Genomic DNA, 13,115 nt, shown 5'->3' on the forward strand with positions numbered 1-13,115 from the left:
GCATTTAGTATTAAATGTTGAATAATAATTTTAGTGATTTGCTACAGTAGAGAAGGATAAGGTTTTTGCATTGGTTTATACTAACTTATCTCACGAGTTCTTGTTGAGTTTTGTGTGGATGAAGTTTTTAAGATTTAGGGAAACCATGATATAACAGGAATTAAGGAGACACAAAAGCTCAAGCTTGGGGATGCCCAAGGCATCCAAAATTTATATTTCAAGAAGTCTCAAGCATCTAAGCTTGGGGATGCCCCGGTAGGCATCCCACCTTTCTTCATCAACAATTATCGGTTAGTATCGGTTGAGCCTAAGTTTTTGCTTCTTCACATGAGTTGTGCTATCTTTGAAATGTCATTTTATTTTGTTTTTGCTTGCTGTTTTAAGAAAATACTTAGATCTGAAAGTTTTTAAAGAAAATAGAGTCCTCAAATAGTTGCCAGAGAGGCTAGGTAAGCAACACTCACATCTCGTCAACGAAGCTCTTTTCTATGGAATTGCTCTAGTGCTTCGCTTATGAGATTATTCATTTCTTGGTTGGTCGCTTCTCAATCTTTTGCTAGCCTTCGTTTTGCACTAAGTATGATCACTACTTGTGCATCCAAAATCCTTTAAATTAGTTTCGCCACATGAGTCCACTATACCTACCTATATGTGGTATTCTTTTGCCGTTCTAAGCAAATTTGTATCTGCCATTTCTAATTTTCAAAATAAATTTCTCTTTTGTGTGCTCGTACCGCTAGCGAGGCGGAGGGGGGTGGCCAATATTTTCCATGCTAGATGTGTTATTCTCACGATGAGTGTTTATTCACTTATCATTGCATGAGAGTAAGGCAAAGGTATTAGGGATGCCCAGTCCCGAAATGAAAAATGAATTTACTTTATGTTGTCAAATAGTAAATTCCTTGGAAAGTGTTGGTATGGAGGGCACCCGTCGATACGGTTAGCCATGGAAAGTGAAAGTATGGTGGAAAAAGGAATAAACTTTATTTTCTGTTTGGGAACCGCCTGTGATATATCTAGCATGGAAAGTATTGGGAACTCTAAGTCATTTTCGCCGGTGGGAAAAGTATGCCTCTCAAAATGTTTTATCTCTCAATTTTTGCTTCGAGCTCTGGCGCCTCTACAAATCCCTACTTCCCTCTGCGAAGGGCCTTTCTTTTACTTTATGCAATTTTTATTTTTAATTTGAGTCTCCATCTTCTTTTATAAATCACCAACTAGGTGGCACTATGATCGTACTTGAGCATTGGGTGTAGCTAATATGCGAATGTGTTTCATGAATGGATCAATGATTGAGCATGATGGGCTAGGGATAACTTCTTTTAGCGTAGATATTTTGAAAGACTTGGTTGCTTGTTGATATGCTTGAGTATTTAAGTCTCATGTCAAAACTAGACTATTACTTTGAACCATATAAAAGTCCAACTGTCCATGCTATAAATAAAAGAATATGAGATGACATGTTAGGCAGCATTCCACATCAAAAATTCTATTTTTATCATTTACCTACTCGAGGATGAGCAGGAATTAAGCTTGGGGATGTTGATACATCTCCAACGTATCTATAATTTTTTATTGTTCCATGCTGTTATTATATTATCATTCTTGGATGTTTTATAATCATTTTATATCAGTTTTTGGTACTAACCTATTGACATAGTGCCAAGTGCCAGTTGCTGTTTTTTGCATGTTTTTTACATCACACGTAATCAATATCAAACGGAGTCCAAACACCATGAAACTTTTTGTGGATTTTTTATGGACTAGAAGACCACCAATGGGCCAGAGCAGCACCTGGGGGGTGCCTCGAGGGGGGCACAACCCACCAGGGAGCGCCTGGGGGCCCAGGCGTGTTGTGCCCACCTCGGTGGCCTCCCGCACCCCCTCTTTACCCTATAAATTCCCAAATATTTCCGAAAACCCTTGGGGTAGCCCTAGATCAGAGGTTCCGCCCCCGCAAGTCTCTATAGCCACCGAAAACCAATCTAGACCCCGTTCTGGCACCCTGCCGGAGGGGGGAATCATCATCGGTGGCCATCTTCATCATCCCGGCGGCCACCATGATGAGGAGGGAGTAGTCCACCCTCGGGGCTGAGGGTTTGTACTAGTAGCTATGTGTTTAATCTCTCTCTCTCTCTCGTGTTCTTGAGATGTCATGATCTTGATGTATCGCGGGCTTTGTTAATATAGTCGGATCATATGGTGTTTTCCCCTCCCTATCTTGTTGTGATGAATTGAGTTTTTCCCTTTGAGATTTCGTTGTTAATGGATTGAATACTTTTATGGATTTGAGAGCACTTGATATATGTCTTGCAATTAATACTCGTGGTGACAATGGGGTATCATATTGATTCACTTGATATATGTTTTGGCACTCAACTCGCGGATTCCCGAGGTGACATTGGGGTAATCTATGCATAGGGGTTGATGCACGTTCTTGTCTTTGTTTCTCTGGTAGAAATCTTGGGGCACTGTTTGAAGTTCTTTGTGTTGGATTGAGTATTGTGAATATGAATTTGCTTTGGTGTTATTTTAGTACAAACTCTAGGATAGATCGAACGGAAAGAATAGCTTTATGTAATTTTAGTACGAACTCTTGAATAGATCGAACGTAAAGGATAGCTTTGAGGTGGTTTCGTACCCTACAAACAATTTATTCTTATGTTCTCCACTAGATAGGAACTTTGGAGTGATTCTTCATCGCTCTTTGAGGGATGGTTATATGATCCAATATATTAGCACCGTTGAGAGATTGCACTAGCGAAAGTATGGACCCTAGGCCTCATTTCCAAGCATTGCAATACCGTTTTTGTGCCCGTTTACTATTTGCTACCTTGCTGTTTTTATTTATTCAGATTATAAAATTATATTTCTACCATCCATATTACACTTTTATCACCATCTCTTCACCGAACTAGTGCACCTATACAATTTGCCATTGCATTGGGTGTGTTGGGGACACAAGAGATTTCTTGTATTTGGTTGCAGGGTTGTTTGAGAGAGACCATCCTCATCCTACGCCTCCCACGGATTGATAAACCTTAGGTCATCCACTTGAGGGAAAATTGCTGATGTCCTACAAACCTCGGCGCTTGGAGGCCCAACACGAGTCTACAAATAAAGTTGCATAGTAGACATCAGGTATCACACCTCGAGTATGTTGATTTCAATAGTGATGAAGATGATTTGCTAGGTGATGATGATTTAGTTGTTGACAACCCCAGTGATGAAAACTATGATGAAACTGCTATTAATCATGCTAATCAAGATAAAATGAATGATGATGATAATAAGGAGATTGAGTGTCCAACTAAAGAACTAAACACTTTTAAGTTAGCTCATGAAACTACCTTAGAGGATTATCGAGAGCTTTTAAAGACTCATGAGAAGCTACGCTTTGAAAAGCTCAATCTAGAGCAAGAGCATGGGTTCTTAAAAGAAATCAATGATGATATTCGTAAGAAAAGTTCTTCTTACATTGCCAAGCATTTACTCTTGTCTACTTACATGCCACAAGTAAAATCTAGCAACAAGAGGAAGAAAGATTCTTCTCCTAGTAGTAACAATAATCATGTTAAATCCAATATTGTTGCTTCTAGTAGTTCTCTTGATTCCACTAATCATCCTCTTAGCCAAGTTACACTTGAGGAAGAAAATAGCTTATTGAGGGAATTATAGAGAAAGGTGTTTACAAGAGCCTTGCCAGAAGTAAGCAATTTGAGGAAATTGTACGCAAGCAAGGAAGGCACTGGAAGAATCAAGGTGTTGGTTTTGAACGCAAGTTCAATGCCAATGGAGTTGAATGGCAAGAAGTTCAATACCCCAAGACGACGTTTGTTCCTCAACAAGAGAAGGATGATCCCACTACTTTCAAGGGAACATCAAGGTCAAGATGATCTTCCACCACAAGACCACAAGCTAAAAGGCAAGGACAAGCTTCAAGAAGAGATTGATGCATTTGAAGAAGCTCAAAAGGCCTTGGTCAAGTGGGTTCCCAAGACTACATCAAGTTCTACTTCATCAAGTACGACTACAACTCCAAGGATTCCCATAAAGATGATGTGGATCCCAAAGAAGAAGAACTAGAGAGTTCTTGAGGGTGACTCCGCCAACATACTTCACTCTTACTCAGATTGGCAAGGACAAGTGCAATCAACTTTCACATCTTGCACTAGTTCAAGGAGTCACAAACCCTCTTGTTGGTAAGCCAAGGGAGAAGGTAACCTAATGCTTTCATGGACATCATCATGTGGTGAATTTCTCTCTATGTCTATGGATATCCTTGTGTGTTCCTTGTTGGACTAACCCATGTAGGTATTGAAAGTGCAACTCACTCCAATGGATTGCTCCAAATGATCTACATCAACATTGAGCATCTACATCTTCAACACCTACATGAAGTCATCATCGACAAAACCCAAGGTTAGTTCATCCCTCTTAGGGGGGATATCACATCTAGGGGGAGCTTTACTCTAAGAATTGAGATAAAGCAACTCTAATGGTGTGAACACAACAATGCTTTATGTAAAAGTGATAACACCACTTGTGCTTAAACGATGAGTATGACCTACAATCAATGTTCTCATTTTACTCCTCAGTCAATATACCCATATATAGATGACCTAGTCATCGCCAATTGCTTGATAGATGCTAGAGTGTTTATGCATTCTTTGCCACATATTTCATTTTCTATCTTATTGTGTGAGCATGTTGGTTGCATATTTTCCCCATTCGAGGACATCCATTTGTTGTTTTGATTGTTAGGCTTTTCTTTTTGCCAAATCCATGGACAAGAATGCCTAAGAACTCCCTCTAGCTATCTATGCTTTTCTCGTCTCAAACTCTATTCATGCTACATCACAAAGTTTGTTCAAGTCGAATTCAGACCCTCTGGGTGAGGACCACTTGGAGCCACCGATCCGTCAAGGGATTAAACTTTGAAAACCTCTCAATGATTCTCGGTCCGACTGACTAATTCCCCTCGGTCTCACTAAAATCATTGAGTTGATCTAGGTTTTCACCTCGGTGCAATTGATTAGAATAGTTCGGTCACACCGAGTTACAGTAACCACTTGCGATTCTGCATCTCTGTGCCGTCGAGTCGTTCCACTCGGTCACACCGACAGTGACTGGGCATATATATATCCATGGGTTGAAATTTGGAAATTTCTTCAAACCTCCAACCACGCCTACCCAGCTCCGCCGCCCCTCCAGGTCTCCGGATCATCACCGTCGTTGCCAGCGACCTCCTGCCGCTGGTCTCCGCTGCTGTAAATGGGAATCACCTCCGCGGTTGTCGCTGTAGCGAGTTCGCCGCCAAGTTAGGGTACGAACTCGATCCCTTTGTGTATTCATTAACCCCGATTCTTGCACAAAGGATAATGCCATGATTCTTGCCATGATGGATATCATTCTATCCAACCAAAACTTCCTCTAGATTAGTTTTGATGCAAAAACTTAGGGTTAGGTTTCCGCCGAACTCATCTCGGACCAACCGATTTGGAATATTCGGCCTCACCGATTTGGCCTAGGCCATTGCACATGTACTACTCGGTCTGGCCGAAGTGTACAAATCGGTGTGACCGAGTTCACTTTTTCTGTGAAACCCTAGCATCTCAGAGTCACCGAACTGCGTCTCGGTCTGACAGATTTCACATGTTTAGACTCTAAAGTTGCTTCGGTGTCACGGAGTTTGTCATATCGGTAGGTCCGAAATGCTTTCTGTAGAAATCTAAAATTAAGTTTTTGAGTCAACTTTTTCCCACAATAGTTGTACTTTGTGATGCTCATCTACTCTACCTATACCTATCTATTCACAGATGTCTATGCCAAGCCTAGGAAAGACCATAACTCCATTGCTCATATGTACAAGGAAATTCATGATGCTGCCTTGGAGACTCACAAGTTTGGCTCCATCTACAATCTGTTGTCAGGGCTGCCCACTATCAACACTATATTGAGGCATACTCTGTTGCCCAAATCAGGAGATGACAGGATGATCAGAGGTCACTCAATCAACCTGCTGCATATGTTGACCTTGATTGTTGAAACTATCAAGAGGACTGCTAGATCAGAAGAGATCATGTGGATATGCCCCCCACATTCAGATGCTCATCAACTCCTAGATGGGAATAGGCACATATCTACTAGACAGAGAGCACCTTCCCCTCAGGCCAGACTTTGGGGACCATGTTGGTGTGATGGATGCTCATCAACTCCAAGAGGGGAACATGCACATCTGTAGAGGCTCAGGAGAAGCGAGAGAAAGCAAAGTCAGCAAAGACTTCCAAAGTGCCAGATGTTTCAGCTGTGAATCTCCAAACCAAGTAGGACGAGCTCAGCTATCTACTTGTGGCAACAGTGATAATAGAGAAAGGACTAACCACCCTGAATCGAAATAAAGAGAGCCTTGAGAGGATCTTTGAGACAAAGCTACATGACTTAGATGGCAAGGTCATAGAGATTCATACATCGGTTGAGAAGATACAGGAAGACCTTGAGGAAATGAGTGATAGGACAACTACAGAGGCATTTCAGAGACTGCCTAGAGCACATAGGTCTGTAGCTGTGCCACTCAGTGATATGAGAGCTACCACTTCAGCACCTGCAGGCACTGCCCGAGTTGCCCTCCAAATGCAACTCCTCCAGTTCCTCAGACATCCTCGGAAGCTTTTGCAGATGTTGTCCTCTCCACGCCATCTTCGCACACCGGAGCTCCCGGAGATCATGCTTAGAGTGCCGCATCTATGCATTTTGAAGCTTTTTGGTAACTTGTTTCCAAAGGGGGAGAAAGTGTATAGATCATAGGCTGAGAGAGAGAGAGACAGAGAGAGAGAGAGAGTGTGTTTTTCTTTTGTTTGCCTCTTTTTCTACTTGTCGTTTGTTTGTTTGCTTGCTACATTATTTGTGCTTGTGAGAGAGATACTCTTATGGTCATGTGTTTGATCATATTATGCTTTAATGTGTGCTTGAATGATGCTATCTTACTACTTATGTATGATCAATCATGTTTTCCTTAGTGATGAGTGCATGTTATTTATATTATATCATTTTGAGCGCTCCACCAAGATGTATGTGACATGGAAGAGTAACCCATGATCCTAATCGATTGTGCATTTGCATTCAAAAGCAAATTTTAAATAATGCACAAATTTAGGGGGAGCTCTTGCTTATTAGATACTTCTCAAAGCGACGATATATTTCAGTCAAATTATCATTTATCAAAGCTTTGATCTATATGTTGTAATCAATTACCAAAAAGGGGGAGATTGAAAATGCAACTAATCCCCGGGTGGTTTTGGTAATTCATAACAACATATAGCTCATTGAACTAATATCCATTCAAGTTGAATATTTCAGAAAGTTCAATAATTGGTAATGGCATGGACTAGAGTTGTGGACCCCTCAAAATGCTAAGGACAAATATTGGCAAAAGCTCAAGACTCTCATTTCTATTTTAGTGATCCAAGATCACATTGAGTCTATAGGAAAAGCCAGTACTTCTAAAAGGGGAATGAGGTGTTGCTTAATGGACTACTTGCTCAAAATGCTTAGTGATATGCTCCAAAGCCCTCAACCACTTTCTCAAATCCAAATATGTCCGAAACCTAAAATCAAACTCGGCCCCACCGATTTGATCTATCCGGCGCCACTGAGTTCCTTTGACATAGCCATAGCCAGAAACCCTAATCAGTTCGGTCTCACCGGGATGGGATTGCAAACTATTTTTTTCCCTACGTAACATTTCGGTCTCACCGAAATGAGCGATCGGTCCCACCGAGTTCGCAATGCAAACTCTTTGTTTCCCTTTCGTAATGTTTCGATATCACCGAAAGGAGCGTTCGGTCCCACTGAGTTTGCCAGACCAACTCTCTATTTGCTCATTGCTGAAATCGGTCTCACCGAGATCATGCAATCGGTCACACGGAGTTGAGGTTTTGCCCTAACCCTAGCGCGTCGGTCCCACTGAGTTGATCATGTCGGTCCCACCGAGAATCCTAATGTTCACATTTTGAACTGAATCGGTCTCACCGAGTTCACCTATTCGGTCTGACGGAGTTAGGTCAAATGTGGGTAACGGTTAGTTTTTTTGGAGGCTATATATACCCCTCCACCCCCTTCTCTATTCAAGAGAGAGCCATCAGAATGTGCCTACACTTCCACTACTCGTTTTCTGAGAGAGAACCACCTACTCATGTGTTGAGACCAAGACATTCGAATCCAACCACAAGAATCTTGATCTCTAGCCTTCCCCAAGTTGCATCCACTCAAATAATCTTTCCAACATAGCCAAAACTGTGAGAGAGAGTTGAGTGTTGGGGAGACTATCATTTGAAGGACAAGAGAAAGGAGTTCATCATCAACACACCATCTATTACCTTTTGGAGAGTGGTGTCTCCTAGATTGGTTTGGTGTCACTTGGGAGCCTCCGTCAAGATTGTGTAGTTGAACCAAGCAGTTCGTAAGGGCAAGGAGATCGCCTACTTCGTGAAGATCTACCCAAGTGAGGCAAGTCCTTCGTGGGTGATGGCCATGGTGGGATAGACAAGGTTGCTTCTTTGTGGACCCTTCGTGGGTGGAGCCCTCCGTGGACTCGCACAACCGTTACCCTTCGTGGGTTGAAGTCTCCATCAACGTGGACGTACGATAACACCACCTATCGGAAGCACGCCAAAAATCTCCGTGTCCACCTTCTCCAAAACCCTTCCCTTTACCTTCATATGCAATGTTTTACTTTCCGCTGCTATACTTAGAATTTCATGTGTACGTTGATTGCTTGACTTGTGCTAAGTTGCTAAAATCTGCCAAGACATAAAATTGGGAAAAGGCTAGATTTTTATTTGGTCAAGTAGTCTAATCACCCCCCCTCTAGACCTACTTTCGATCCTACACCAAGGCCACTATAATATAGGCTAGTCTCCACCGTGGAAGAGGATCGGATTCCACCGAGCCCTATGTCCATTGAGCTCTTCTGAGGCAGCTCGCACTTGTACTAGTTCATACTCATCCCCCTCGTGAGGCAATCCACCACAAAAGCAGGAGTAGGGTTTTACACCGCAAGGTGGCCCGAACCCGGGAAAACTACCGTGTCCACTCTTCTCCCCGCTCGCACAAACTCGACGAGGCCAAGACATGAGGTGATGAGCTTGGGGCTGTAGCTAGGCTAGATCTTCGCACACGCCCCAGAGTTCAAACCTTGTTTGACTCCGTAGATCCTCGGATCCGACATTTGGCGTGCTAGGTAGGGGCGTGTCGAAGCTCTCCCTTCCGCTTCATTTCGTCCTTGCTTCGTCGCTCCCATGGGTGATGCTCGCCGAGTTTGCATCGGGCTACCTACGTCGCCCAGACAGTGCCCGTGGGCCGCATTGTTCATCGCCGCCCCGCTTCTCCCGCAGCTCACGCTGCCACCAAGCCTGCTGCTCATGAGCAGCAGGACTCTTTGCTGCCGCCCTCCGTGCAGCGTGATGGCCACACCGCCACGCCTTCTCACGGTCCCGCCACGGCATCGTCCTGCCACACTCATTGCGGGCCAGCGAATGCGCATGCCGCGCTTCTCATGGCGCGTGAGTTGCTCCACTACCTCCCTGCCAAAGAAGGCTACGACGCCTGGCTTGGTCGCATCACCGAGCTCGTCAACGCGACCGGCGAGGCCCAGGCGCCCTCCCACTCACTCTGTCCCCCGCCTTCCCGTGCGGGCGATATAGCTCATGGCACACCTCCTCCTCCTCACCTCTACGTAGTGCCGACGCCGAGCCCATGCGCGACGCACATCCGCAAGACCCGCCGCGTGGGGCGCCAGCGCCGTCACAGGATGAGGCCAGTTGCTAGGCGGTACAACAGCAGCAGTATGACGCGCATGCGCTCCGCGCACTACCATGCCAACACCAAGACCGAGGCTGCAGCGCATGGGCGTCAGGACCATGCTCCCCTTGCGCGGGCCGCGCCCGTGAGCGCGACGGGCTGCCACGCCTTCACCCGTGAGCTGGGCCACGTCGTCTGGCCCGGCAAGTTCAAACCAGACCTGCCACCGCGCTACGATGGCACCCCCGACCCTGTAGAGTTCCTCCAGCTCTACCAGCTGAGCATCGAGGCGGCGAATGGCGACGACAAGGTCATGGCGAACTGGTTCCCCATGGCCCTCAAGAATGGTGCGCACTCCTGGCTCTTGCACCTCCCGGAGGGGTCAATCTCCTCGTGGGATGACTCCGCGAGTGGTTCATCGCCAACTTCCAAGGCACCCGTGACCGTTCCCTTACCGTCAACGACCTATGGCGCACAAAGCAGCAGCCGGGTGAGACCCACGCAAGTACATTCAACGCTTCACCAGCCTCAAGATCCCGAAAGCCTCAAACGAAGCCATCATCTCAGCATTCACCGAGGACGTCATGGACGTCAAGATGAGCGAGGAGCTCGCCATCCATGATGGCCTATGTACAGCCCTGGAGAGGTTCAACCTGGCAGATAGATGCACTAGGGCCGAAGAGGGCCGCCTCTCTCTCTCTCTCCTCAAGCTCCCTAACATAGATCCAGAAGACAAGAAGGCCAAGTCCAAGGATGTAAAACGCAAGGGCCATGCTGGCGGCATAGCCCAAGACAAAGCATGGCCGCGACCGCGACGAGCCCATCAAGGATAACCACCCATTCTGCGTCTTCCACAACGTTCACACCCACAACACCAACGATTGCCAGGAGCTCAGGGCGCTGCAAGACAAGCGTCTGGGCCACCGCCCTGAGCGCGGACTGAGGCTTCGGCTATGGAGGAGGCCGCGGCAGAGGCCGCTAGGGCAACCGCAAATCTCATCAGGGCTGGTGCGACCAGCCTCGCGAGGATGGCTGGCGTGATCAGCCTCGCAATGGCCCCTGGCGTGATCAGCCTCGTTGGGCCCGTACTCAGGCCAATGCCGACCTCCCTCTGCTACCACCACCACAAAGAATGAACGACGACAACCATCAAGACAATGGGGCTAGGGCCTTTCAGGAACCTCGCGCGATTGCCTGGATCCTGGGCGGTGCCCAGGCACCCGCCTCGAACCACATCTTCAAGCAATTCTCTCGTGAGGTGAATGTGGCCCTCCCGAAGCTTGAGGCCATGCACCCCCTCAGGTGGTGCGCGGCCACTTCTGGTGCGCTCCCCATACTCTGCACGCCTACCATCAGTAACGTCTTGGTCACTAAGACTCTCATCGATGGTGGCGCTGGTCTCAATGTGCTCTCTGTCGAGACCTTCGAGATGCTTCAGGTGCCCTGTGATCAGCTCATGCCCACCAGGCCATTTTCTGGGGTGACCGACGGTTCCACCATTCCCCTGGGGAAGGTGCGCCTCCCTTTCACCTTTGGCAAACACGACAACTACCACACTGAGCTCATCGACTTCGACATTGCCCACATCAATCTCCCCTACAACGCCATCATTGGGTACCTTTCCCTCGCCAAGTTCATGGCGGCAACTCAATATGGCTATAACGTCCTCAAGATGTTGGGGTGCAGTGGAGTCATTACGGCCGCCTGCGATGAGAAGGACGCAGTTTGCTCCCTCGAGCATGCCTACCATGTCGCGATAGTGGCGCCCTGCCTCACGAGGCCACCCCCGCGAAGAAGAAGCAACTCCTCCCCAAGAGCCGTTCGGAACGATTAAATGGCGAGAGGCGAACGAACAAGGGAAACATTTGAGCCAAGAAAAAGAATATGAGCAACACCGAAAACATGAATTGTATCCACCGGAAAAGAGATGAAGAATGTTGAACTAGACGAGAATTCACCGGTTGAAACAATTGAGGAAGAAGTGAAGAGACTTTGCACGAATGAAATGGATGCTCGAGTAGAGGCTTCAGACTTTGGGATGTCAAAACGAACGCCAGAAGAAAATTGAGAATCGATCTTACAAAATATGAAGAGGATGAAATAACTCAAAGAGAAGTGAACTGGTTGAACAAAGGATTGAGAACACAATGATAAAAAGAAGCCTGCGTGGTCCTAAAGAAAATTTGAAGGGGAAGAGGAGTAAGTCAAAACACCCATGTCACTATTCCTCACCAGAGCAACGAAGGGGCTGAGGAGTAAAAAGAATTCCTACTCTCCGATAAGTAGACTCCAAAATAGTTTTCTTCTAGACTCGACAAAGGCCAATCTACGATCAATTAAGGGGGCTCCTATGATCGGTCAAGGCTCTGATACCAACTTGTCACGCCCAATATGCAATCCTATCCGAGAGGAACTCAAAGGTCCCACCAAGGATAGAGCCGCATATTGAAGACGCTTTTGCAAGGTGGATATCATTACATCGAACCATTACATAATAGCTGGGGATACATACAAAGGGCATACAAATGCCACATGAATACATCAAGCATCATATAGAAGAGCGGCATCCGACTACGGATGAAAACAAACGGAAAACAAGAACATGATCCACCCTACTAGCCCAGGCTGCCGACCAGGAACCTATACCTCAATCGAAGAAGAAGCAGAAGAAGAACTCCAAAACAAGTAAACATCGCTCTCATGTCGTGATCATCGCATTACCTGCACCTGCAGCTATTGTTGTACTAATCTATGAGCCACGAGGACTCAGCAATCCCATTACCATGGGTATCAAGACTAGCAAAGCTTAATGGTCATGGAATGGATAAGTGGTGAGGTTGCAGCAAGCGACTAAGCATTGTATGGTGGCTAATTTACGAGTACAAGAGTAAGGTGAGAAACTACGCAAATGGTCGCAAACTAGTAATGATCAAGAAGTGATCCTGAACTAGTTACTCGAAAAGAGGCCGTCACGGTTACACACGCGGTTGGTGTATTTTAATTCGGATCTAGTGTCAAGTTCTCTACAACCGTATATTAAAAATTCCCATGTGCCACATAACCGTGGGCACAGCTTACGAAAAAATTAAACCCTGCAGGGGTGTCCCAACTTAGTCCATCACAAACTTTCATGATAAACGGAGGAAAATCCTCCTTCCGGAACAACCTAATCAAGCTCGGAATCCCGGTTCACAAGACATTTCGACAGTGCTAAAACAAGTCCAGCAAGACCTCCCGACGTGCCGTCACCCTGATAGGAGCCGCACGTATCTCGCCTCAGGCCACAATCGGATGAGCACAGCGTACAACAACTG

Source organism: Triticum aestivum, chromosome 4D (assembly GCF_018294505.1).
Source record: "Triticum aestivum cultivar Chinese Spring chromosome 4D, IWGSC CS RefSeq v2.1, whole genome shotgun sequence".
Classification (NCBI taxonomy): domain Eukaryota; kingdom Viridiplantae; phylum Streptophyta; class Magnoliopsida; order Poales; family Poaceae; genus Triticum; species Triticum aestivum.